A 27,582-nucleotide genomic window follows, 5' to 3' on the forward strand; every position below is an offset into this window, starting at 1 on the left:
GCCCACTTTGTTCAAATCCCAAATTGAATCAGTGATGGGATCTGTTTAGAAATGGGGACAATTAAGACTTAGTGCCCTGCGAAGGTCTTTTCACCTGATGATGCTATACAGCAGTATTTGTGTCAGTGTTAGTGGTTAACTTAAAAGAAAACTCAAATGGATAGTAGACAGTTTTTCTTAATTGCAGAGCATGCTGTAATAGGCACTGTCCATTTCCTGAAAAAAGAGAGAAAGTCTGAGACCTCTGTCAATAAAAGAAAAATAACCATCAGCATCACAAGAGCCAGGTAAGTAAAGGAACAATGCATTAGGGTTGTGATGATATATGAGAAGATTAAATCATAATTACTATATGATTATAACCTTTAAAGCACATGATATATGGATGGAACACCAAGGAAGTTAAATCTCTATCTGATTAATATTAAAATGGTTATGGCATATAAAAAGGCTTGTTCAGAGGAAGCTACTATCCAATGCTTGTGTGGTTTAAGCTAACAGTCTCCAAGGGGTTATGTGTGAACTAGATGATATAAGGGGTGTGGGAAGAAGATAACTAAGATGTGTAGCTTAGATGTATATTTTAACCTAAATACAGATATTAATCTTTCTAATATTTAAAATATAGATTAGCACTAATAAAATATGGTTCTACTAAAATGTAGATATATTGATGGATAGGACGAATTGTATTTGACTGATGATGTATATAGTATAAATGTCTCAGCATCCTCTAGGACCTGGATAATATTTGCTTTTGGTTGTGAGAATATTATTTTCTATTCAAACTGGAAATAGAGTTAGTAGCAGAATAAATAAACATTGCTTTGAATATCAAAGCTGAAGAAGCATGAAGTGATTTTTCTTATTTTTGGTAAATATTGGCTTAACTTTGTAAATTTCACCCTTTTATATCCTATTTCTTTCTCTTTTTATCTATAATTTTCCTGATGTAATTTAGTGTTTCAGGAAAGTGAACAAGAGGTAAAGAGAGTTCTAGAAGGGTTATTAATGTGACTCTTTCATCTGATTTTGTCCCATACTAATAGCAACTCACTAGGAGCTGCCTTTTCCCCACGAGTCTAGAAAATTCATTTTTGGTCCTTTGGCCTCATCTCCAGACTGTGCAGAAAATGTGCCTCATGATAACAGTAGCTAGCTCCATGAGAGATTGTTTTAGAGATGGTGCTCTTAAGAATTGGAAGTCTAGTTTAGTATGTTAAAATGTGAATTTTATCATAGAATATACTTATTGGAAATAGATGTCAAATACAAATTCATATATGTATTATTTTATTCAGAATTCAGTTTCTTTGTTATTTGAGCTATTAGTAAAGAGCATAGTTTTAGTTAAGATGCACTGATACATTTGCCCTTTGCTGCTAATTGAAAATAAAGGTCTTTAGCATAACCTAACAATGCTACTTAAATGTTTAGTTGTAATACTAAAGTGACTTTAAGGGACTGTAATAAATTTCCCCTGAAATATTAAAGTTTATGTAAATATAATTTTAAAAAATACATAAAGGTGGGCATATATATATTTCAATATACAAAGGTGGGAAAATATGTAAGGGAGGGACTTTGCATCCCTTCCCCCACCAATGCCAAGTTTTAGAATTGGTAGAATTCTAAAGGAAGGAAGAATTACAGTCTATTAATTTAATGCAATACTAACCAAAATGCTAATGTAATTTTGTGAAGTATAAAATCTAATTCCAGAATGTATCTGGGAAAGAAAATGCTCCCAAAACAAAACAAATGAAAAATGTGAAAAAAAGAACAGTAACGAAAGTTTACCTAGCCAGATACCAAAATTTACTATAATAATTTAAAAAGTGAATTATGAACAAACTTAATTATATTGCTTAGAGATATGTATATTATATAAAATATGTATGTGTGTGTATGTGTGTGTGTATATATATGTATATGTGTATATATGTATATACACATGTAGATTTATATACGTGTGTGTGAATGGTTACCTGAAAGTTCACTTTATGCTGTTCATTACACTGTACATATAAATTGATTGCCCTTTCCTGTGTTATTTTGTATTTCACAATAGGAAAATAATGTGATCTAGAACCAGGAATAGACAAATATATTGGTGGAAAGAATTGGTAGTTGAGAAATGGACTCCTGTTTATATGAGAATTTAGGTAGCATTTCCATTTAGTTTAGAGAGGGTGAAAAATCAAATAAATGGGACCATGTAGAAAGATCATCCATGCTTCATTATGTATAGTAAAAGTCAGTTAAAGAACCAAGTGTAATAAAAAAAATAAAAGTATTAAAAATAAACATTAAAAGTATTAAAAATAACATTGGAAAACTTGTTTGTAATCATGGTAAGTTTGTAATACTCCTGAGGCTTAAGAGATGTTAAGACAAAAAAACCCATATCAATAAATTAAATATTAACCTACTTACAGTTCTTTGGATTAATATTTTAGTTAAAAGTTACAGACTTAAAAATAAATATGCATTTTTAGGGGCACCTGGGTGGCTCAGTCAATTAAGTGTCCGATTTTGGCTCATGTCATTATCACGCAGTTTGAGATTGAGCCCTGCATCAGACTCTGTGCTGATGGCTCAGAGCCTGGAACCTGCTACGGATTCTGTGTCTCCCATTCTCTCTGCCCCTACCCCTCTTGCACTTTGTCCCTCTCTGTCTCAAAAGTAAATAAACATAAAAAATATTTAAAAAACACACATACACAATTTTAAAGGAATTTTGCCCAATTAATAAAAGCACTCTCAGAAATTCCTTCATCTTCATACTCACAGAGCTTCACACAGACCTGTCCTCATGCTCAGCCTTCCCAGGCCTTGTTATAATGCAGGAAATACCCTTGCTTCTTGACCCCGCAGTTTTTGCTCCAGATTGCACATCCTCAGCTTGGTCATTTTTCCTTTTACACTAGGTTTTTCTCATCACACTGTATGTATAAATTGATAGTGCTTATCTCAAAAAAGCAACAAGACCCACTGCTGGCAATGGCCCTCATCTTCCATCCTAGCTTTCTGCCATTTCTTTTGCCCTTTCTCCCTGAGATTTAGGAAGACATATGCATACAGTTCTACTTATTTCTATCCATTTACTCTTGATTTTACTCAAGTAATTCATTTCCAATTACAGTAACTGATCTTGTCAAGGAAACCAGCTACCTTCGTGTTGTCAGATCCAATGAACACTTTCTTTTACTCTTCCTTTATGTCTCAGGTGAAATATTAAACCCACAGAGATACCTCCCATGTCCACCATACCTAAAGTAGCACTAGCCCCTTTCTACTTCTTTCAACCTTTTGTTTTCTTCCTGGCACATCTTATACTAGGGGCTTATAATGAATGTATCTTTTTTTGTCTATTTAATTGCTGTATGACAAACTGTCCCCCAAACAACAAGTGTTTCTCCTCTTATGGTTTCTATGGATCAGGAATTCAGGAGCAACTTCACTGGATCTCTCATTCATGTTCCTTCATGAGATTATAGTCAGAGTATTACTGATTAGGGCTGCAGTCTCTTCTGAAGCTATTGATGGGTTTGGGGGTCAGCTTTTCAGCTTTCCTCTATGGCTGTTGTCAGGAAATCTCCATTCGTTCCTCACCACATAGGCCTGTCTATAGGGCTGCCCAAGTGTTCTCCTCATGGACATCTGCCTTCTCCCTGAGCAAATGAAGGAGGCATGTTGACAAACATTGGTTGAATGAGTAAATGGATGGATATACTACTAGACAGCAAAAATGGAGGTATGGAGTTGTTCAGACCAGGGATGAAATTCTGCCTTCTCCTTTTAGTGGCCCTGAACTTTGAGCATATTAATTTCTATGAGCCTAAGTTTTGTCATGTCACCTGTGTTCTGTTAACACCTATTTTCACAGGAATACTATGAGGATGAACTGAGATTGCATACACAAAGCACTTCCTTGAGAATTCAGTACAAAGTAAGCATTCAAATTTTAGTTTACCTGATTTTCCACTGTCTTGCCATTTTCCCCAACACTCTTAACAATAACCATTTCTCCACTATATGATGTCAGAATTTTAAATGCAACTCTTCTCATGATAAATTACTTAAATGATCAGTATTTGAAGAAAAATTGATTTACATTCCATTGGGGGAGATTTAGCATGAATGTATAATCCATAGCTATTAGGTCCCCCCTCCTAAGAGAATTCTAATATGTATATAGGGGGAACAGTTAACAAATGTGTCAGATGGACAGCCAATTTTTCAGTGCAGGAAGACTACCTGCAGTTTAGAGTCGATATTCTGTCTAAAAGAAATGAATGTGATAATACTTGTACCTAAAGGAAAATGAAAGGATTCATCTATAGTTACACCATTTATTCCTATGTGAACTGACAGCAGGGTGAATTTGGAAAATTGTTTAGTTAAGGGCATATGAGGCCATGGGACTCTGTTCATGGAAAGGAGCTGTTCAACAACTTTGACTGAATCCCAAACTGTAACAGACTTCACCCAAGCTGTCCTGAAACTTGATAACATATGAGTGAGTATACTGATGCTATTCTTTTTTTTTTTTTTCTCGAAAGAATCCTAGGTGTAATTTATATTAATGAAAGGCAAAGGTGTACATTTTATGGTTATATGAGTTTTCACAAATGTATAGATATGTACAATCCACACTCCGATAAGGATAGAACATTGCTGTCACCTTAAAATATTCTTTATGCCCCTTCCCAGTCATGTACCACAACCCCCAAGGTAACCCTTGGTCTGATTTCTGTCATCACTACATTAATAGCCTATTCTAGAAAGTATGTACTGTCACACCTATAACTATACCTTTGAGGTCCATTGTTGTATATTATCCGTAGTTCCTTCCTTTTTTCTTTGAAAAAAGTATCCCAGCATATGGGTATACCACAACTTGTTGATCCACTCATCTTTTTGAACAGTTGCATTGTTTTTGTTTTTTGGCTGTTATGAATAAAGCCTCAATGAACTATTTTGCACATCTTTTCTTTTGGGTAAATACAGAGGAATGGGTAATAAGGTTAGTGTTGAAATTGTTAAGAAACAGCCAAGGCATTATTGAAAGTGGTTTTACCGTTTTATACTCCCACCAGCTGGGTAGGAGCTGTCCAGTTGCTGAACCCTTCTAACATTTGAGGTTGACTGCCATTTCACTTTTAGGTATACATAATCTCTCCTAGTTAGGTTATATGCATACTCCAATTTTCTCCAGTCACAACTTTTGCTTTAGTTTCATAAGAGATTTTGGTGTTTGATTCCTTCTTCTCCCAAACTCTTCTAGACAGAAGGGTTCCCACCAGATGATGGTGATGGTCTCCTCCAGGGCACGTCTCTAGTCTGCTGGCACTTCCCAGCAGGAAGTGAAACACCTTGTGAAAACACAGGGTGTTTTAATCTCCTGCAAAATGGGACACCTCAAGCCAAGGTGTTTTCATCACCTGCAAAATGGGACACCGACAATAACCACCTAGTTATGGTCATGTGAGAATAAAATGATAAAAATTGTGAGAATAAAGTATTAAAAGCACTTAACCAAAGGTACCTCAGGGTCCCAACTCTGCTATCTGTTATTATCATGATGGCTGTTAGAATATTAATGTCTCTATTGTCACTTCTGGTGCCTACTAACTTGGCTCTTTCCCACCTTCTGCCTTTGCTTGCCACATGCTTTTATTTTCTTTCTTTTTGTTCTCTGTTCCATTTCACATAGTCCATAGCCATATTAACTCAACATGTAATCTTCAGGGTTTGGGGTTTTCTTTTTCACTTATAAGATCAGTTAAGAGAAGTGTGACCTACAGCCAACAAAGGTGGGGGGGAAGTAACATATAATTTACTAGCATAACATGCACTCACTGTCAAATGCTTATCATATAGGGCGCCTGGGTGGCGCAGTCAGTTAAGCGTCCGACTTCAGCCAGGTCACGATCTCGCGGTCCGTGAGTTCGAGCCCCGCGTCAGGCTCTGGGCTGATGGCTCAGAGCCTGGAGCCTGTTTCCGATTCTGTGTCTCCCTCTCTCTCTGACCCTCCCCCGTTCATGCTCTGTCTCTCTCTGTCCCAAAAATAAATAAACGTTGAAAAAAAAATTAAAAAAAAATGCTTATCATATAGAATTGAAAGAGAAAAAAAGGACAAGCCATGTCTCTTTCTACTGTTGCATGTTGTAGTTCTTTGGGTAAAGCCAGCTCATCTTCTAGACAGATCCTCATGAGTGGCCTTCCATACCTTGTTGAGTTCATCATAGCCCCTTTTAATTTTGAAGGGTAATGAATCTAATTTCTCAGCATGTTGACTTCTGTATCTTAGTTTGAGTTTTCCCTGCAGACCTTTGAGGAGACTGTGTAAGGTGTACTGAAGTTTTCTCCACTGAGGGGTGAGAAAGTTGGGATATTTATCAACACTTGCTTGTTTGAAGATTGTTCTTGGAGTCAACTCCCTGGCACTTCCAGCTGGCCATACACACAGGCTGAGCACCACCTCCTTGAACCTCCAGCCAAGGGAAGCAGGAGTAACTTGCTAAGTGAGGAAAGTCTCTGCTGGTGCCCCCAGTGTGGGCCCAGGGGATATGCATGGGCACTGACAGCATCTGCTTTCTTACTTCTCAAACACCAATGCATGTTAACCACATTTAGTACAGAGACTAATGTATGAAAAATAATAGTGCTGCTTTATTAATATTCAATGAGACTCCTGACCACCAGGAATTCCAAATGTGCGTTCTGACAACGACAGCCTCTCTTTGTGGTTATATCCTGGTGCGAAGTCAGGTTATCTTCACAAAGAGATTGGGGCTTTCAGAGCTGGTGATGTGAGCTTCTTGGCTGGCATCCTTAAGCTCTGTAGACCAATGGCATCCATCCCTGAGCAGGGCTTTTCCTTCATGGGGACAGCCTTGGGCACTCCTGTAAAACACTCAGTCTTGAATCTGATTCTGTTTTTGTCCTTTTACTGTAGACACGTGGCTGACCACTCTCCTCCTCCTGACCGTGCAATTGCTCAGACATAAGTGTGAGGGTTATAATCATAATCCAATTATACCTTCCCCAGGTCACCTTAAATTAGTTCTTAGAGTCACCAGTAATCTCTTAGTCACAGCTCCAGATGGTTTCTCTTCTCCGTGACTTTTGGATTCTTTGTCCTCTCTGTACCAAGGTTACATTTAATTTCAGTTTTGGGGAGATTCTTTAGTGTTACCTCCACCTAGCTTCCTGCTAATATTTTCTTCACAAAATTTGGAGAGTTAGTTAGAAATGCAATCATTTATTTAAAAAAAATCATTGTTGTCTGCTCATGCTTGACACTGCCATAGTGGAAAGAGCTCTGAACTATGTTAGTTTGAATGCTATAAAAGTAGCAATATCTGACCACTTTTGACCTATAAAATAAGTTTCATGTGGGTCTGCTGACATAAAGGCAGTAATTTTCAATGTAAAAACTGAGTTAAGGGGCGCCTGGCTGGCTCAGTCAGTTAAACATCTGACTCCTGATTTCTACTCAGGTCATGATCTCATGGTTCATGAGTTTGAGCCCTGCATTGGGTTCTGTACTGACAGTACAGGGCCTGCTTAGGATTTTCTCTCTCCCTCTCTCTCTCTTCCCCCTCCTGTTCATGCGTGCACGCTCTCTCTGTCTGTCTCTGTCTCTCTCTCTCAAAAATAACCATGAAAAACAATAAAAAATAAAAACTGAGTCAAGATGTCTGTGTTACTATGATGAGGCTTTTATGTGGCTGTGGCTTCTTGTCTCCCTCCCACCTGTTTGGATCTTACTTACATTTAAAACGCGTTTGGCTAGAAAAATTCTAAGGAGCTTTCCAACAATAGTAGTCTTTGGTTTTATGAATCTTAAGAGAGGCAGGAAGGCTCCAGGATGTGGGTCACTGCTGTGGCTGCCACAAGAAATCCTGCTTCAGGAATATTTTTCATATTATATATCTACAGTCTTAGGAAAATGGTCTTTCCAGGTATCTGTTTACTCCTAGTAGTTCTCCCCTCTCCTTTTCTAATGTCTTCCTTACTGGACACTTTTTTCTTGCCCTCAAGACTGCTCTAGTCTGAGCTGTCTGTTCCCATGATAGCCTTAAGCAATAGGAGACTCTGGTGACTTGGCATCCATTGATCCTACCACCTTTACACCATTCCTCACCCCCTTCATGTCCTTTCCCCCTGTTCCAGCTCAGATTCTAGTCTCACCTCCATTATTATAGCTCCTTTCTTGCCTACACGTGGTATACATTTCCCCTTTCTCCTTTTCTCTGCACTTGGCCACATTCTAGCCCTGATTACATTCAACTCTTGACTCACTTGCTGCCTGCACTTGCCCAGCTAAACACAGCTGGAGAAAACCCTACCACTGTGTTGGCTGGTTTCACTTTCCATTCATGACCACAAACCACCCAGGAGCCCTTTGAGCTGCTGGGCATCTGATGATATTTCCTGAATCCATTTGGTCTCTTGTCTTAGGTACCTGTTCCATACCTTCTCTTCTGTCTCATTTCTACTTGTACCTGATATTCTTCTTGTTTCATGAAGAAAAGAGAAACCATCAGAATAGAATGCCCCCTCGCCACCACCATCACACTACCAATTTTGATTCTGCACCTATGGTCTCTGCCTTGTTACCTTTTCTCTGAATGAACTGTTTAGTTCTCCTGCCAGGGCCATAGGGTCAAACCTTCCACTTAGGAAGCAGAGTGCCATCCTTTCTTGCTTGCACTCTCAACTCTTCCTCTCTCCTGAACCATCAGTTTTACCTTTCTGCATCACCCACATTTATGCTTATTTTTTTCCTTTTAAAACATTCTCTAGAATTTCCAGCTATCATCCCCGTTTTTCTATTCCTCTTTAGAACAAAATTCCTCAGTAGAACCATTCACACAGTTCTGCAGTCACATCATTGCATGGTCTCCTAGTTCTGTATTCCACCAGCTACTGCTGATGACTTTGGACCAGTTTCAGTTTTTAAAGAGCTTATCCCTCTAGAAATAATGCATCTTAATACCAGAGGCCAACTCACATGGGGGAATGGCTGGTTTGTGGTTTCAAATAGATGAAAAGAAGATGAAGAGTAGGCATATATTTAGAGAAAAGTGAAACCATTCAATTCCATCACCTTTGTTGAAGCATTTCAGTTTACTCCGTACCTTCAATGTGCTCTCTCTAGCCCGCAGCTGAGCTAAAGGCACATTAAGTCTGTCTAACTGGGCTTGAAGGAAAGCTTGGAGACCATTTGTTCTCTTAAATCTCTTTGGTTTGCAATTGTCAGATTCAATTTTGAGGTGAAGAGTTCAGAGCGTCATTGAAAGTTAGGAAAAGGGGAAGAGCTATAGCCCAATCTGATAAATTATGTCAAAGTCTTCACCCTGTAGCGGTTGTAGCAAAGAAGTATTTTTAGTCTGATAGCTGAGGGGTAGAGCATGTCACAGGGACACTTTATATTGATGCAGACTGGCCGGAATACAGAGGAATTATATATACTCTCTGCCTTGTATTTTGATGGCATGCTTTATTCCATGGGCAAACTTTGCAGGTAAGATTGGAAATCTTACATCCACACACTTGGAAATGGGTCTGCTTCAGTGTCCCTATAGTGATGCCATGGTTTAAGTCACGCCCTGTCTGCCTATCTTTGCATTCATCTAACAAATGGTAATTATGCCACATTTGCTGGGCTGTGCGTCTGATTAGTTAGACGTTCAGGCCTAATAAGTTATAGCTCTGTGGTCATTGGCTTATTTTGAAAATGTTTAAACATTGCAGTTAGAGGGAATTCAGGGAAGGTGTCAGTCTGGAAGGCATAGTTTATTATCTTTTACAATCCTCTTACAAACATGGGGCAATTAGATAGCAAAGCTGGAAATCCACGGACAATGATTAGAACAAAACTAGGTGACAGGCTGTCCCCTTGAATCCCAAGTATAAGTAAGACAGGCCAGACCCCCAGTACCACAAGACCTACTTGGTATCCATGTGTAGCAGGAAGAAATAAGGGGAAGGAGCAGAGGGACTGAAGGACTACCCAACTGAGACATCTAAAACTAGGCAATAGATACCCGGTGGAAAGTGTAAATATTGCCCGGAAAATGTGTTTCTTCTTTAGTCTTTTTTTTTTTTTTTTTTTTTAAAGCACTTATTGATTGTCCACATTCTGCCAGGCCCAGTTTCAGATACCAGAGAGGGCATGTCAAACATGATAGAAAAGGTCCTCTATTTTTAGGGTTTTTTAAGTTTTTTTTTTTTTTTTTTAATTTTATTTTGAGAGAGTGAGAGAGAGAAAGCAAGCAGGGGAGGGGCAGAGAGAGAGGGAGACATAATCCCAAGCAGGCTCCATGCTGTCAGCCCAAAGTCCCAATGCAGGGCTTGAACTCCCAAACTGGGAGATCATGACCTGAGCCAAAATTAAGAGTTGGAAGCTTAACCAACTGAGCCACACAGGTGCCCCTATTCTTAGGTTTATTTTTATGTGGAGCTTATATTCCAGAAGAGAAACATATAGACAAAATTTTGGAGACATAGGTATGCTGAAGAAAATAAAAGGGCAGTGGGAAGGGGCCTTGGGTGTAGAAGTTCTGTTATTACAGAATAAATAGAGATTTACAAATTCCATTGAGGGGGTGACATTTGAGTAGACCAATAACTTAGGGGACCCAATTTAATAAAGAGAATGATTAGGAAAACCTTTGCTATGATCTGAATGTTTCTGTCCCCCAAATGTCATATGTTGAAGTCATGATTCCCAACAGTGAGGGTATTAGGAGACAGGCTTTTGTGAGGTGCTTAAATCATGAGGGTGGCACCCTCATGAATGAGATTAGTGCCTTTCTAAAAGGGGCTTCAGAGAGAGCTCTAGTCCCTCCCACCATATGACGGTACAGCGAGAAGGTGAACCAGGAACAGGACCCTCACGAAAACATGACCATGCTAGTGACTTGATGTTAGGCTTCCCATCTGTCAGATCTGTGAGCAATAAACTTGTTTGTATACCACCCAGTCTGTGGTATTTATAGCATCCCTAATAGACTAAGACAGCCTTGTTGTTTATTTGATGCAGTGTTGAAAATTATTCACTTAAATAGGTTAATCATTCTGCTTTGCAATCTTGATATTCAATTTTTTTTCCTTATCGAATACCAAAGGCTGCCTTCATCCAAAATCGGACTGAGTAATTTTGATGACACAACTACCCGAGGCCAAACAAAAATGATATTTATTATTTCCAAAACAAAAGAGCCAGAGGGACTTCTAAGATTGGTGCAGTGATTCAACCTTGTCATCAGAGATCCAGCTCTGCTACTCACAGGGTGTCGGTTAAGATGGCGGTCATAGTTCCAGGCATCCAGGTCTCACACAGCCGTATCTTAATATAAGAAGGAGAAATAAAGTCTGCTCATCTCTTTTCTCTCTTGTAGCTTCTCTTCCTCACCTTTCTCTCTCAAAACAATATTTTATTGAAGTGTATTATACACACAGAGAAGTGTACATATCCTAAGTATACAGCTTGATGTATTTTCACAAACTAAACGCATCTGGTATCTAGCACTCAGATCAAGAAACAATATAATTAGCACCCAAGAAGTCTGTCAGAGCCCCCTTTTCCGTAACTGCCTTCTCCAAGTGTAACTAGTTGTGTAATTTTAAATTTCTAACACCACAGATTAATTTGCCTCTTTTGAAGTTTAACCTAAATAGAACCACATACTAAGTACTGTCTTGTGTTGGCTTTTTTCACTCATTATGTTTGTGAGGTTCACAGGCATTTTTTGTGTATGGTTGTAAATCGCTTTCATTGCTTGATAGTGCTCTATTGTCCATTCTGTTGATGAGCATTTGAATAGTAAGCAGTTTTGTTGTGAGTAGTGCTGCAGTGAACATTCCAGTACATATCTTTTAGTGATCGTATGCCTGCATTTCTTTTGGGTATACTGTATAACTGTTCCATTTTTAGTAGAGAATTCTTTCTTGATGTTCTATATCCTATTTCCTCTCAAGCTTTATTGGTCAATATTGAGTCATATGCCTATCTCCTATTTGCAGCAGTCCCTGGGAAAGAAAGTAGTCAGTGATAGGCCATTAAACATTGAACAACCAGCTCTCTGCATGAAGATTTGGGAAGTGGGGCTGATCTGTAGTATTTTCCAGTTTCCTTGGTGTAAATACTTCCACTGTGGCCAATTTCTAGGTACCTATGTTACATCAACTGGCTTGCAAAGCAGCTCTCCTAACCTAGTACAGGCTGGATCCAGCATACCACTAACTCTCATTTTTACCATTTAAAGTTGAAGTTTGGCTCGGCCAGAAAAAAAAAAAAAAAAGGCAGGGGAAGGGTAGAGAAGGTTGTTCTTTATCAAGGATAAATTAATAGAACACCATTCTGTTCCAAAGATTGTTCTTGTAAAATTCTGACTATTGATGAAAACTGGTTTTTAGAGACTATTAGAATATACTAGATTTATGCTGTGATTATATCCCCAAGTTACAGCAGCTCAATACACAAGTCATTTTTCACTCACACCCTGTCCTCAATAGATGAAGCAACCCTCCAGGGCTGCTGTTCTCAATGTGTTGATTCAGCAGCCTTGGTGGGTCCTGTGTTAGGACTCTTCATTTAAACACTCAGGCTCCACGGCCATTGGAGCAAAGGAGAGACGTCAGGGTTATGCATGGATGTGTAGGAGCTTCAGCTCAGAAATGACTTGTCACTTCCACTCAGAGGTCATTGGCTAGAACTGGTTACCTGGTCCCTCCACACTGCAAAGGCAGTTGGCAAATGTGGGAGGTCACTTGGGATATTTGACGCACTGTAAATGTCTCTGCCACATAGAGACCATCCACTCAGGGCCATGTGTTTTTGGTTTTGTTTAAGTCTTCTTTTAATTCATTTCTGTTTATTTCCATTCTTGCTTTTATCTGAATTATTTTAGAAAATAACTGACAGCTGTACTCAAAGAATTATCCCCTAGTAATGCATTTTCTCAACAAATAGAAAAGCAGAGAAACTCTTTATTAAACAATAATAGCATCAGTTGTAACGAATATTTTTGATATATGAGTGATGGGCTTTTATGTTTACTCTATCTCTTGTATGTATAATGCTTGAAACATAATACTTTGCAAACACCATAGTAATTAATGTAGGCAAGTCATTAGTGGATGCTAAAACCACTGGGTTAAAGGTTGTTGGGCAAGAGAAATATTCACATAGTCTTAAAACTATCATCCACAGGGGCATCTGGGTGGCTCCGTCAGTTAAGTGTCTGACTTTGGCTCAGGTCATGATCTCACAGCTCGTGAGTTCGAGCCCTATGTTGGGCTCTGTGCTGACAGCTCAGAACACGGAGCCTGCTTCAGATTCTGTGTCTCCCTCTTTCTCTGCCCCTCCCCCGCTCACACCCTGTCTCTCCTTAAAAAAATAAACGTTAAAAAAAAGTACATCCACAGATGATTTATTGCCTACAACAGGGAAAGATACCATTAAACTGCAGATATTTGGCAGACATTGCTCTTTCCAACTGATCAAATTTAATACTGTCAATAATGGGACGTATTGAAACCATGTACCCCATAAGATGCATTGAGAAATGATGTAATGTCATCTATGCAGTGTTTATTCCAAAACTTAAGGTAGGTAATCATGAGGAAATATATTGGACAAGCCAAATTGAGGATGATTTTTGAAAAAAATTCAGTTATACTCTTCTAAAATGTCAATGACACAAAAGCCAACACATTGGTATAAATTAAAGGCATCTCAAGAATCTTTGTGATCAAATGCAGTGTGTGGTTCTGGATTGGATTCTGGAAAAGTGAAGCTATAAAGGACATTATTGGGACAATGTGGAGATTTAGATTATAGACTAAACATTAGATAGTAATAGTGTATCAATGTTAAATTTCCCAAATATGATCAATATATTGTGGTTACGTGGGAATATGACTTTGGCCTTAGGAGAAATGTTCTTAATACTCATGAGTAAAGTGTCATATATGCAAATAGCTTTCAAATAATTCCCTGGACAGTATATGTATATATCAGTATATGTAAGTATGTTTAATTATCTACACAGCATACAGATATACATAGAGCTAGGGAGATAGAGACAGGGAGAAAAAGCAAATGTGGCAAAATGTTAGCCTTTGGCTAATGTAGGTGAAGGCTACATATGCATAAATGTTCTATTCTTGCAACTTTTCTACAGTTTTGAAATTTTTCAGAATAAAAAAATTGAGAAAATGCAGTTGATTCCATTTATTCTGCAGTTTTACAACTCAATCCATTCTGTAATATTTTGGGCAAAGTCTTACTGGGATCAACTCCATTGTGTTTAATCTGTATTTGTCTAGTTATCTGGTGAGAATTGAGCTTTAAGAGGAAGGATTCTTAGCAATCAGCGCTCTACCCCGAAGACACGTGGAACAAGGGAAAGATCCCATCCAGAGAAAATCTTATGTGTGTTTGGATTGCTACAGCATCATGACTGGACAGGATTAATTTTCTATGAGAAACAATGACTTCAGGAAGAGTAAAACTAGACATAACTTCCCCCTTTATCACTTCTGTCAGTTTAGTTTTGGTATTACCCAAAACTGGGGGGAAAAATCTTTGTCTAACTCTTGAATAACACTGGTGATACTTGATATGCTTATGTTGTAAGGAAAGCAATTCAGCATAATCTCTGGTGCTAAATGAATAAGCTGTGCTTCTGCAACAGGCCCTGTTATTTTGTGGAAAGAGTATCAATGTTGGTTGAATTGATACAGATGATGAACTTCAAAAAGAAGCTGAACTCAGATAAATATGCATTTTCTCTAAACCATCGAAAACTTGAAATTCTGTGCTGGGAACTTCTGGGAGCATTCTGTGAGAAATAGGCTGATGGATTTCTGGAAGCAACATTGATACTCATCATGTCTTTTAGGAGTCCAAATCCAAAAGTGAGAACAGCAGATTTGTGTGGGATAGTTTTGCTCAGAATTGAAAACAACAGTCATTTTTTGGGTTGTTCCCAGGATGATTGTTGATCAAAGTGATCATTAAACCCTCAATACTGGCACTTCTTGTGAATAGCATGGAGAAATAAATGATGAAGTTTTAAGATGTTTTCATTATTTTGTCATTGCCCTAAAAGTCTGGAATGAGCTTTTTAATCTTCTCTTTTTTTCTTTAAAAAAATTTTTTTTAATGTTTATTTTGAGAGAGAGAGAGTGCGCATGAGAAAGCGCACAAGTGGGGGAAGAACAGATAGAGAGGGAAACACAGAATCTGAAGCAGGCTCCAGGCTCTGAGCTGTCCGCACAGAGCCCAGTGCAGGGCCCAGACTCGTGAGTGGCGAGATCATGACCTGAGCTGAAGTCAGACACTTAACAGACTGAGCCACCCACTTCTCTTTTTTCTTATTCTTTACTTTTTTCTTTTCTTTTCTTTTCTTTTCTTTTCTTTTCTTTTCTTTTCTTTTCTTTTCTTTCTTTTTTTGTTTCTACTTTTTGAAACACATTTTTTTAAAAAAATATTATTTGTGGTAAATAGGCCTCACAGGGCTGGAATGCTGTGGCTGCCACAGCTTTTCATAAAGCCACACAGCAAGGGCATCCACACTGTTTGATTTAATTACACATATTTAAATACCTTTCACTACAAGCCCAGGATAAAATGAGGTAGGGGCATACCCCTCAGTAGAGTAGCAGTTTATCCTGATGTGAAGTTGTGCACTTACCTAAAAGTTTTATTGACTAAATGGCTCATAGGTGGATGTTGAATAGAGAATGACGTGGTTGTTTCCATAACTTGGCTATTGTTGAAAGTGCTGCTATAAATATGGGGGAGGGGAAAGAAAAAAAAGTTAGAGAGGCAGGGAGCCAAACCATAAGAGATTCTTAAAAACTGAGAACAAACTGAGGGTTGATGGGGGGTGGGAGGGAGGGGAGGGTGGGTGATGGGCATTGAGGAGGGCACCTGTTGGGATGAGCACTGGGTGTTGTATGGAAACCAATTTGATGATAAATTTCATATTAAAAAAAAAAAAAAAAAGAGGATGACATGGTTGGTATACATTGTGACCTGAATGTAACCTTAGGTGCAAAGCTTGAAATAGTCTCTTGATGTTTTATAAGATCCTCTTCTCCAGGATCCAACATTCTGTCACCAGGCAACATTGTCTTCCTGCCTCCAGGGAGTCATTCCCAGGTGTGTTTGAGTAAATGCGGTAACAGCACTCCTTGTGGGCTTCACAAAAGACACCTGCATGGGACTGGAGGTACCTCCCTTCTGGACATTGTTCACTGGGTATGGTCTACACTCAAGGTGCAGCTTTGTGCAGAACAGGTACTCAAATGGAGGTCCATGTGCTGGTGGCATCGTCATCACCTGGGGGCTTGTTTGAGATGCTAGCTCTGGGCCCCACCTACTGACTCAGAATCCTTGGGAGTGGAGCTCAGGAATGTGTTTTTCTTAAATTTATTTATTATTATTATTATTTAATGCTTGTTTTGAGAGAGAGAGAGAGAGTGTGCGCGCACAAGCATGAGTGGGGGAGGGGCAGAGAGAGAGAGAGGCAGGAAAGCCCAATGTGGGGCTTGAACTCACAAACTGTGAGATCATGACCTGAGCAGAAGTCAGCTACTCAACCGACTGAGCCACCCAGGCGCCCCAGGAATGTGTGTTTCCACAAGCTCTCCTTGATAATTCCATGAAGTCTAACAACCTTAGATTTCCATTAGGTGTGAGATGACAATCAGACATACAGCTTTACACTTCTCTGAAGATAATCTTGATCATTTTTTTACCCTGCAAGTAAAAGTTGTTTCCCAAAACGCAAATGAGTAAACACTTATGTATAAGATATGATAAGAAGTAGATTCTTACAAATGGAAATGCGCTACAAAGTCATTTCCTTAAAACATGGCATTATTAGATGCTTAGCAGTGAAAAGAACAATAGAGGCAAAGCTAGATTTTGCAACATCTAGAGGAACTGTCATACACCAGATTTTTAAAAATTTTATTTCCTTGTAACATTGTAGGACACAATGTTAAGCGTTATCTTCCTCATTGGAATTTTTCTTATAATGGATACTTGCTTTCTCATTAAAAGTTCTTAAGGAGCTAAGCGAAGATTACATTAGTGTGTAACTCCTCAAGGGACTGTTGTGTCTGGAATCACAAAGGGTTCAGTCCCTTTTAGAAAGCAGGCTTTGAACTAAACTCAGTCCTGGAACCTGTTCCTATGTTGATAAAAGCTTCGCTGCCTTTCTCTTTCTTTTCCTTAGACATGGCCTCTGGGCAAGAGTCAAAGCAGACAGTTCATGGATAAGTGAGCCTCTGGACTGGACTGAGGCATTTCTTGTCCTTACCGCGGTGGAGATTTCTCCTGCATGGACAGAACACATTTTCTTTTGATAAACTGCTATGTTGTTTCTAGTTTGCCCAAATTCAGTAGTGAGCTGGTAAATGTTAGCAACCTGCTGTGCTGGGGTTGGGGAGGTAGTTTGTAGCATTGGCTGATTTTTGTGATGCTAATACTCCCACCGTGGCCAATTTCAGGCTAACCAACGTGATGTCACTGGAGTGGAGCTGGGACAACCGGCTGTCACTGTCCCATGCCAGCTGGCCTCAGCATACCACTGCCCAAAGTACATCCTTCCCAGCACTCTGAGATTGAAGAAGGTGGGAATTGAGCTAGCCCTTGGAGGACATGGGTGGGAGCGGGGAGATCACTTTTGGTTCACAGGCTTGGCACGTGGGGAGGGAGACAGATCTCTGGTTTTCAGTAGGTAAGAAAATACATTGCTGTATTTGAGCCAACTGCTTTCCATGCTAATGTACTGGCCCCTGTGTTGGGGAGCTTTAAAATGTTATAATGTTGGATTCTAGGGTGGCTGTGGCAAAAAAAAAAAAAAAAAGTTGGATTCTGTGTTTTTGTTAATATGATGAGTTACCACAAAGCATAAGGCTGGGCAGGACCTCACACGGCAGATTTTCAGATAAATGACGTAGCAATCACCCTTTTTCCCAGCCAAGGCTGCAGCAAGAGCAAAAGCCATATGTGAGCAGTTCTTCATTGTTCTAGAAGGCCGTTAAAAGCATACATTTGCTCTTGTAGGAGAGAATAAAAGAGCCTGAAATCCAAATAAGACTAGGAAATAGCTTCCAGGGGCAACATAATTTCTGAAGCAAGCTCCTCCTCCTCAGAGAATCATGTTCATACACCAAGAACAGCAAATGTGCACATTTACTTTTGTCAGTACCTGAGTAACCAAGGTATTTGGAGAGAAGGGGAAAGGTATTCAAGTAAACATTTAAAAACAGAGCAGCATGAAGGAAATCAGTAGAACTGGGGATAAGAATTCTCTTAGAAGTCCTGGAATGTGGAAGGTTTGTTTCATATGTTTACACAGTTCTTGAAATAGGGTCATTTTATGAGGGGAGAAAGTGATGAGGCACCTGATCTACAGATTCAAATCCATGTTGAAGTATGACAAAACCCTCTGTTGAATCTCAGAATCTCTGAACTTTGGTATCTCTTCCAAAAAGTCAGAACTTCGCAAACAGAATCAAAGAGGGCAGAGCATAAAATCTTAATGAGTGGATTGGTGGAGTCCAATAACATATCTAGAAGGAAGACAACTCCATATTAGATTTGGTGACATTTAATGTTTATGTTTTTATTTTATATTCACATATTTTTATCCCATCTTGGATAAGGCAGAGCAATAAGTTTGATGAGCAGGAGAAGAATATCACCACACTTTTGTGTTAATGAGTTAAGTTTATGAAGAGTTGAAATGGAACTGTTTGGCAGATTAAAAGGTGTAGAGTGTGTCTAGAAGGTTTGTTTTTTCTGTATTGTAATTTGGGTTCCACCAGATGCAGACCTTGAGAGTGGATTCTAATACAAGTATAATTTCTTGGAAGGAATCCCAGGAAATATCTGGGTGAGTAGGAGTGATGGAAGTGAAAGAAGTCAGTGAAGAGTATATTATCGAGTAAGCTGCCCTTAGGGGAACCTGGTACTCAATCCTGCTGGAGAATTTCAGGAAACAGGGATTGTCCTAAACAAAAAGGCAAGAAAATGGGTGTATTTATTCATCTCACTTTCTGCCATTGGTTGAAGGTGGCTTCTGAGGTCATTAACTGTTTGAAATTACTGTCTTGCTTTAGCCTGATAGATGCCCTCTGGGAAGTAAGGGGTTTGCGGTAAGGAGTCTTCACTGTGCAGAGGCAGGACATTCCTTAGTGCATCACTGTCCAAAAAAGTTTAATGCAAGCCACTAATGTCATGTACCTGTGTAATTTAGGGTTTTTTAAGAGCCAGTTGAGTAATAAAAAGACCCAGGTGAAATTAATCAATGTATCTTTTTAAAAAAATTTTTTTAATGTTTATTTATTTTTGAGACAGAGACAGAGCATGAGTGGGGGAGGGTCAGAGAGAGAGGGAGACACAGAATCTGAAGCAGGCTCCAGGCTCTGAGCTGTCAGCACAGAGCCCGACATGGGGCTCGAACTCACGGACCGTGAGATCATGACCTGAGCCAAAGTCGGACACTTAACCGACTGAGCCACCCAGGCATCCCAATAGATGTATCTTTTATTAAAATTGTTTTTAACTTTGAGAGAGACAGAGATATCATGAGTGGGGGAGGAATAGAGAGATGGGGAGAGAGAGAGAATCCCAAGCAGGCTCCACACTGTCAGCGCAGAGTCCGACGTGGGGCTCAAATTCAGGAAACTCTGAGACCATGACCTGAGCCAAAACCGAGAGATACTTGGCCAACTGAGCCACCTAGGTGCCCTTTAATATATCTTTTAGACTAGTACATCCAAAACCTTATTTCTACCTGTGCACAACAAAAATTATTGAGCTATTTTACTTTTTTGCCCCAGGGTTTTGAAATTTGGTGTGCATTTTCCATTGATGGCATTTCTTATATCTCAACCCACACTACCCACTTTTCAAGTGCTCTGTAGCCACATGGGGCCAGTGGCTACTGTATTGAGCAGTACAGTTCTCGGGGAAAGGACCAGTGTTTGACTTACTGTTAACTGCATTTGGGGGGCATGTGTCCGTTATACTTGGAGTCACCTCCCAAATTAATTCTACCCAGTACACTGGGGAACCAAATATGCAAATTCCATTTTTGGCTCAACTGAGGCTCTACTTTCTCAATTAGATTATGTTCCTTGGATTTCTCAAGATATAAAACCCAGGAATTGCAGGCTTCTGCTTATGTTACAGAAGTGTTGTGATCTATTGACATTTTGAAGGCTTTAACATTTTTAATGTCTTTGAAAACATACGTCTGCTGTCTCCATTAATCAGTGTAGTTTTACTAGTAAAAATTAGGTGCTCATTTATCTTTTGCTTTCTCCCTCTACCTGCCAAATACTGATAGAGCACCTTCGTTGGGCCATTTACAATTGAGGCCCTCAGACCCTTCAGGAAAGAGACAAAGACTCTACCTCCATGGTGTTCACAGTTTGGTGGGGGAAGACCCAGTAAACAGAACACCATATAAACAAGTTCCATGAAGAACAGGGTCATTTAAAAAAATAATTTATTACTTTAGAATGGTTTAAGGCTCACAGCAAAATTAAAATGAAAGTACAGAGATGTCCATGTACCTTCTATCCCCACACATGCACAACTGCCCCATCAAATCACCCACCAGAGTGTGTATTTATTACAGTTGGTGAACCTGCATGGACACATTATCATCCAAAGTCCATAGCTGACATTAAGAGGAAGAGGTTTTAGCAAATGGTTTTTGCAGGGTGTTACTCTGCTTTCTCTTGATCAAATGCCATGTGTAAAACTCAGCATGTATAAAAATAAACAAGTTGGATAGTAGGTATTCAAAATCTTCTTAAAAGAGTATTTCTCACTTTTCAGAACTTGTCATCTAAGGGTTCCTTTTACTTAGAGCCTTGATTTAGATTTGTTAATTTACAAGGGACCTTTAGGGACTTTACTGTAAAATGCGTTGCACTAACTCTGGTTAGGAAGATATTCACACTGCCATATTTTGCCTTTCCTGGTGCCTAGTTTATGGGAATTAAGCATCTGGCTTTCTTAGGGCTGTCAGATGCTGAATCACTGTGCCATCTTTGTGGCGTAAACTTTGTAGGCCTTTGAAAAGTAGCTGCCAGCAGGGCAGGTCAAAGACTTTACATTTCCATATTTCCAGATGAATCCTAGGAGGTATTTGAGTTGCTAATGTGAGCGGGGCTATGGTTTTCTCTATTAATTAAGGTTGTTTTATTCATTGGGTGAAATGTGAAAACATTTAATAATTTAAAGATGATGTTTTCAAGCATAATCAACTTTTGAGGTTGGAGACGCCAAAGAAAAAATGTTAACTCTAAGCATTGGCACTTGGAAAGATTTTACTGCAGCTGATTACATATGCAGGGTATTTCTGGAGTTATGCTAGGAAGATTCTTTCAGTAGGATTTAACTGGCTGAGTATAATAGAGTGTTTTATTACATAATAATTGCCTTTAATGGGTGTGGGCATTTCATTTGGCTATTGGAATCATGCTAATGTAATTCTAATTGAAAAGGTTACATTTACTTTTAAACATTTTTAACACATCAGATTGGGTCAGTGGATTCAGTATTGAGGATCATACATTTTGTTCTCATAGATCTCATTTTCTAGGGTGTATGGCTTTCCGAAGCTTCTTTAAGTCATTTCCCAGTAGACAAAAGTAGCTATTGGGTTGCTTTCTATACATCTTCTTTCTTAATTTGTCACTGGTTGTGAGCAAAATAGAAAAGGACGCTGGCTATCTTAAGCAAAAAAAAAAAAAAAAAAAAAAGACTTCCTGGAAAGAGTGGGATTAAGAGAGTTGATAGAAGCCTTGAGCCTCAAGCTTTGCAAAGAGGCAGGAGCTGAGGGGTGCCATAGGGGTGGCTTAGGTTGGGGTTTCTAGAAGCAGAGCCTGAGATGAAGATTCTTGTACAAATGACTTAGGGAATGCTCTCTGAAGAAAACTGTAAGGGAGTGAGGGAAACAGAAAAGGGCCTGAGAAGGTGTCGAGAGGAAAAAAATGAAGGTTCAGGTGAAGTGTAGCCTGAGCTGGCTTCCAGAGGGAGCTCTGGAGCTCATCAGAGAATAGTTCCAACTTGTGGCATAGTGCCAGCTTCTTGTGCTCCTGTATCAGTCAGTCACTGGCTATAGATTGCCTCTAGATGGAGCATAACCTCCCAGGCAATGATGTCTTGGTGAAGTGGTTATCTAGGGAGAGTAGAAACAGATCTAGAGTATTTGCCAATTTCCACGGTGTAAATACTCCCACCACGGCTTCTTTCAGGCTACCAGTGTGAAGTTACTGAATGTACACTTGCGGGGAATGTGAGCTGTAGCTTGCACAATAAGCTCTTGTGAGCTAGTATGAGCTGGATGCAGCAGATCACTGTTCCCAGGTATCTCTTGGAGAAGGGCTAGCTGTGTGGTGAGGGCAAGTCTTTGGAGAAAGGGGCAATTATAAGCTGTTAGCAGCCAACACTCACAGCAGCTGGAGATAGGCACACTAGCCCGCTAAAGATCTGAGAAAGATCTAGAGGCTGATACAACATGGGGAACATGGAGAGCCTCACACAGCAGGAACAGGAAGGTCAGCGAGCAGGCCCCTGTTGCTGCTTTCACTGCCTCTTTAGTGATCCAGTCCCTGCCATTGCATTGCTCACTGAAAATGCAAAATCTTGAAAGAAGGTATAAATTGGTCTGCCCAAAGCACATGTCCCCTCTGGTTGTACCAGGAAAGTGTGAGGAAAGGTGTAGTCCACTGTCCTTCGGTAGTAGAAGGGAAGCATTAACTTCCTGTAAGACCAGACAAGACTTGCGGGAATGATGATTCCCAGAGAGGAGGCTGGGGGAACTCTTCTTGGTGGGCAATGGAGGCTGTGTAGCATCAATGGAAATTTTTACTACGTATGGAGTAGAGGTTGGCATAATTGTAACAAAAGGAACTAACATACCATTTTTTTACTGAATGCCAATTCTCATTTGCTGGCAACTGTTTTAGCTAGTCCATATATGGTGGCAGAAATCGTTGGTTGCCTGCTTCCCTAGTAAACCTTTCTCTTAAACTTCCTCCTTGATGGCAGAATCCTACTCTCTTTAAAGAAGCTAAAAAATGCCACATAGTGACTTTGCCAGCATCCCTGGCACAGAGGGCATAGGCATATGACCCAATTCTGACCATTGGGTCTTGAGTGGAAGTCTTCAGGGAGTGAACCTTCTGAGAAACATTTTTCCCTTATGTGATAGATCGGTAAAGGGAAACCCCCAACACCTTTTCTTCCTGCTTTGCATGAAGTCATGTGAGAACACAGTGCTTAGAACTGTGGTAGCCATCTTGTGATGAGTGGAAAGCCAAGAAAAGCACAGAAAATCTGACTGGTAACCCTGATGTCGTTCTGGTAGATGAACTCGGAAGCCACCCATTTTTGTTGACATTACTACATGAGATTTTACATATTCTTATTATTTATTCTACTTTTATTTGGAGGTTCATTTATGATATTTTATGTTATTTTACAGTATCCTGTGAGGAATATATTCTTATTTTCATTTCACATAGGGGGAAACTGAGGCAAAAATCATTTAATAACTTGACTGGGGTATGAGAAGAATGCAAACTTTTATGTCTGACTCCAGGATCTGCGCTCTTTCTCTATACCAGACTACTTTCTTAAATATTAACAACACTTTCCACTATGTCCAGTATGATAGAGTCCTCTGTTCATTCTTCTTTTTTTTAACTTTTTATTTTATTTTTATTTTTTAAAATTTACATCCAAATTAGTTAGCATATAGTGCAACAATGATTTCAGGAGTAGATTCCTTAGTGGCCCTTACCCACTTAGCCCATCCCCCCTCCCACAACCCCTCCCGTAACCCTCAGTTTGTTCTCCATATTTATGAGTCTCTTCTGTTTTGTCCCCCTCCCTGTTTTTATATTATTTTTGTTTCCCTTCCCTTCTGTTCATCTGTTTTGTCTCTTAAAGTCCTCATAAGAGTGAAGTCATATGATATTTGTCTTTCTCTGACTAATTTCACTTAGCATAATACCCTCTAGTTCCATCCATGTAGTTGCAAATGGCAAGATTTCATTCTTTTTGGTTGCCAAGTTATACTCCATTGTATATATATACCACATCTTCTTTATCCATTCATTCATCGGTGGACATTTGGGCTCTTTCCATACTTTGGCTATTGTCAATAGTGCTGCTATAAACATGGGGGTGCATGTGTCCCTTCAAAACAGCACACCTGTATCCCATGTATAAATGCCTAGTAGTGTAATTGTTGAGTCGTAGGGTAGTTCTATTTTTAGTTTTTTGAGGAACCTCCATACTGTTTTCCAGAGTGGCTGCACCAGCTTGCATTCCCAACCTCTGTTCATTCTTTTTCCTGCTTTGTCCTTACCGGCCTCCCTGCTGGCTATACATTGAAACCTGAGTTCTCAAGAAAGCAGTCTTGTAGAACTATCAGGCTAAAGGTGAGGATCACATCTCTATAGGAAGAAAACCATCTCTGACAATAGAGAAACAACCCGTGAATATCAAATTCCATTAGAATAGCTCCAAACAAGATCGTGAGCAGCCACTTCCAACTGGGGCCCGGGTCATCTGTGATCTGCACAGAGAAGGTGTACTTCACGGAGGAGAGTTTCCAGTTTTAGGGTGGGGAGGCCTTAACCGCTCAGTACTTCTTAGAATTCATGGTTAAAACGAAAGGAGTACTGGTACGTGATGGGAAAGCTCTCACTTACAGAAATAACAGTACTCCCGAATGTCAAACTACTCATACTCCGTGATGCCAGCCTTCTCAATTTTTTTTGTACCGAATGCTAAAACCATAACTGCTACCATTTCTTCTTTGAGTTTTGCTCTTAGTTATGTCTTCATTGCAGACTTAAAGTTTTCCCTTTTCCATTTCTATGGTAGTCCTGATTATTTAGTCCCTCTGAGCACATACCCAAATGTGGTATTTAAAAAATAGATAACATTTTGGTGATAGGACAGTTGTTAACATAAAAATGAAAAGACATTAGAGAAAGCATTGTCAGGTGTGTGATACAAACATCTTTGGCTAGAACTTGAGTCACGCAGAGAAAGTATCCAAAGATGGTGTGTGTGTGTGTGTGTGTGTGTGTGTGTGTGTGTGTGTGTGTGTGCTTTTTTTACTCCCCACCAGGTGATCTTTCAGTACCCCTCCCACCCTACACACCTTAGGTTATGACATGGCTCCTTTTTTTTTTTAAATCACCTCCACTTTTTCTGCCTTCAGGAAAGTTAATAAAAATCTAACTTATCCTTAATCCATTTTTGTTCATTTTACTTGAATTGATGGTGGGATTAAACAGAGACAATATTCTGAGACTTCGAGATGTAACTAGATAATTTCCTTGGTAACTGTGTTGCATCCCACATGAATTATTGGTAGAAAAGATCAAAGACTAAGCATATCTATTTTCTAGGCAGTATGCTGGGTGGACCATGGTGAGGGAACCTAAAAAATGGAGTCCTTCTCTTCTTATACAGTATCAGAGATGGGGTGGTCCTCAATCCTATATTCTCTTTTTGTAAGTAAGTAAATTGTAGGGCAGAGGATAAAGTAACCTTGGACACAAGGGCACATTATAGTCCAAGTGCTCACCTCTCTTGTCCTTCCATGAGCCCTCTTCTACAGTAGTCTACAGGTGAATGCCTATTTGGGACCATGTTTTTAAAAGGCCTTGTCAAATCATGAAAAGTATGGAATGCTTTCCATGAAATTTTTCATTGGGAATTGTCTTTATGGAGTATCAACTTTTCATGAAATGATAGGGTTAGGAGAAGCAGATAAGTTTGGGTATGTGTGCATATATAAAATGTCCTTACTTGGTAAATTGAGAAGTGGATAACTCTGTTAATTGACACCTAGGATTAAAAAAATACTCTGCAAAATGTGATAACAAGTAAACTCCTGAATTCTTACCTGGTATTATTAGTTAATATGAACTTTAAAGAATAGGAATTTATCATATCTTTCCCAGCTGGTCATATATCTTAATATAAACCCACCCTTCAGTGATACATATATGCTTGAGTAACACGGCCTTTCTCTGATTATAATAAATACTACCTTAGGGCTGCCTGTAGAATAAGAAAACGTAAGCAAACTTCCTGGAATAGGGTGCTGCACTTGTATAAATTACACAGTGTAAACCTTATACTTGATTCTTAGCTTTCCCATTTAATAGTAGGTTTTTGCTGTGTAACACACAATACCTCAAAATTTAGTGATTTGAAACAACGAGCTTTTATTTTGCTCATTGGTCTTCAGATTTTCTGGATAGCTATGCAGATCTAGGCTGGACTTGGCTGTGCTTAGCTGGTTGGCTTGTGTGGGGGGTCAGGTGTAGATCACTGTGGGTTTGGCCGGTCCAGGGTGCCCTCTGCTGGGGTGTTGGCATGCCTGGGGCCTTTTTCCAAGTAGTCTTTCATATTCCAGAAGACTGGTCTGAGTGCATTTTCATGGGAATAACAGGGTTCTAGAAGAGAGTAGAAGCTACAAAGCTTCTTGAAACCCAGCCTTAGAACTGGCTGAGGTGTTGCCTCTGCCATGTCCAAGTGTTGACTCCCGGGGCAGAGAAGTGGACTCGGCCTCCAGCAGGAGGAGGTGCAAGGTCCTATTACAACAGGATGGAGGATGGGTGGTGATGTTTGCAGTCTGCTGCATGCTGCTTCTGCATGGTGAATAGGTCATTTTACCTATTCTGTCACTAAAATATTTTTAATAAAACTCATCTGTCTCTCACCACTACTGATCCAAGCAGCTATCTCGCCCGGTTGACCACAGTAACTCCCTGACATCTCTCCCTACTTCCACTTTGGGCTGTCTCTAATCTGGTTTCCACACGGCAGGCATGGTGACTTTTTAAAAATATAAATCAATTCTTGTCTCTTGTCACTCTTAGAATAAATCTGCACTCCCTCCCATGGTCAGAAATGTCCTACCATGATCTGACTTCCATCTGGCTGCACCCTTACCTACCTTCTATGAAGTCCTGGAGCATATCATGCCCCTTCCATCTCAGGGACTTTGTAATTGCTGGACCCTCTCCCTGGTATGTTCCTTCTGTACCTTTCATAGGACTTCTTTCTTCATATAACCACATCTCCTTGAGGGTGCTTCCTTAACCACTTGGCTCAAATAGGACTTTTTCAATTACTTTCCACCGTAGTGCTTTGTGCACTTCCTTATTAATACTCTTTGGTTTGTTAACTTACATGTGTATTGCTTCTCTGTTTCACCAAAATGTGTGCTTCATGAAGTCAAAGAAAGTATCTGATTATACACATCATTGCATAGTAGACCACTTATTAAATGTTCATTGATTCCCAGGGTGCCTGAGTGGCTCAGTCGGTTGAGCATCCAACTCTTGATTTCAGCTAAGGTCATGATCCCGGGCTTATGGGATCAAGCTCCATATTGGGCTCCATGCTGAGCATATAGCCTGCTTGAGGTTCATTCATTCATTCCTCTCTCTCTCTCTCTCTCTGTCTCCTCCTATGCCCCTCTCCTCTGA

General features: G+C 39.6%; 1 protein-coding gene across 8 annotated transcripts in view; it reads left to right on the plus strand.

The window, feature by feature from the left end:
• The window catches only part of PAK5 (p21 (RAC1) activated kinase 5), a 321,116-nt gene that overhangs the window by 89,924 nt on the left and 203,610 nt on the right, over nt 1-27,582 (plus strand). Inside the window, exon 2 of one of the 8 annotated variants that reach the window (XM_086701696.1) lies at nt 188-287. The exons of 6 other annotated variants lie outside the window; for them this stretch is intronic. The gene's annotated coding sequence lies outside the window, so the exon portion shown is untranslated. Of the gene's footprint in view, nt 1-187; nt 288-17,646; nt 17,668-27,582 lie in introns of those variants that run through there. One more of the 8 variants, XM_086701697.1, reaches the window with a different exon arrangement.

The sequence above is a fragment of the Puma concolor genome, chromosome A3, assembly GCF_028749965.1.
Source record: "Puma concolor isolate L17-30 chromosome A3, mPumCon1.1.hap2, whole genome shotgun sequence".
Taxonomy (NCBI): Eukaryota; Metazoa; Chordata; class Mammalia; order Carnivora; family Felidae; genus Puma; species Puma concolor.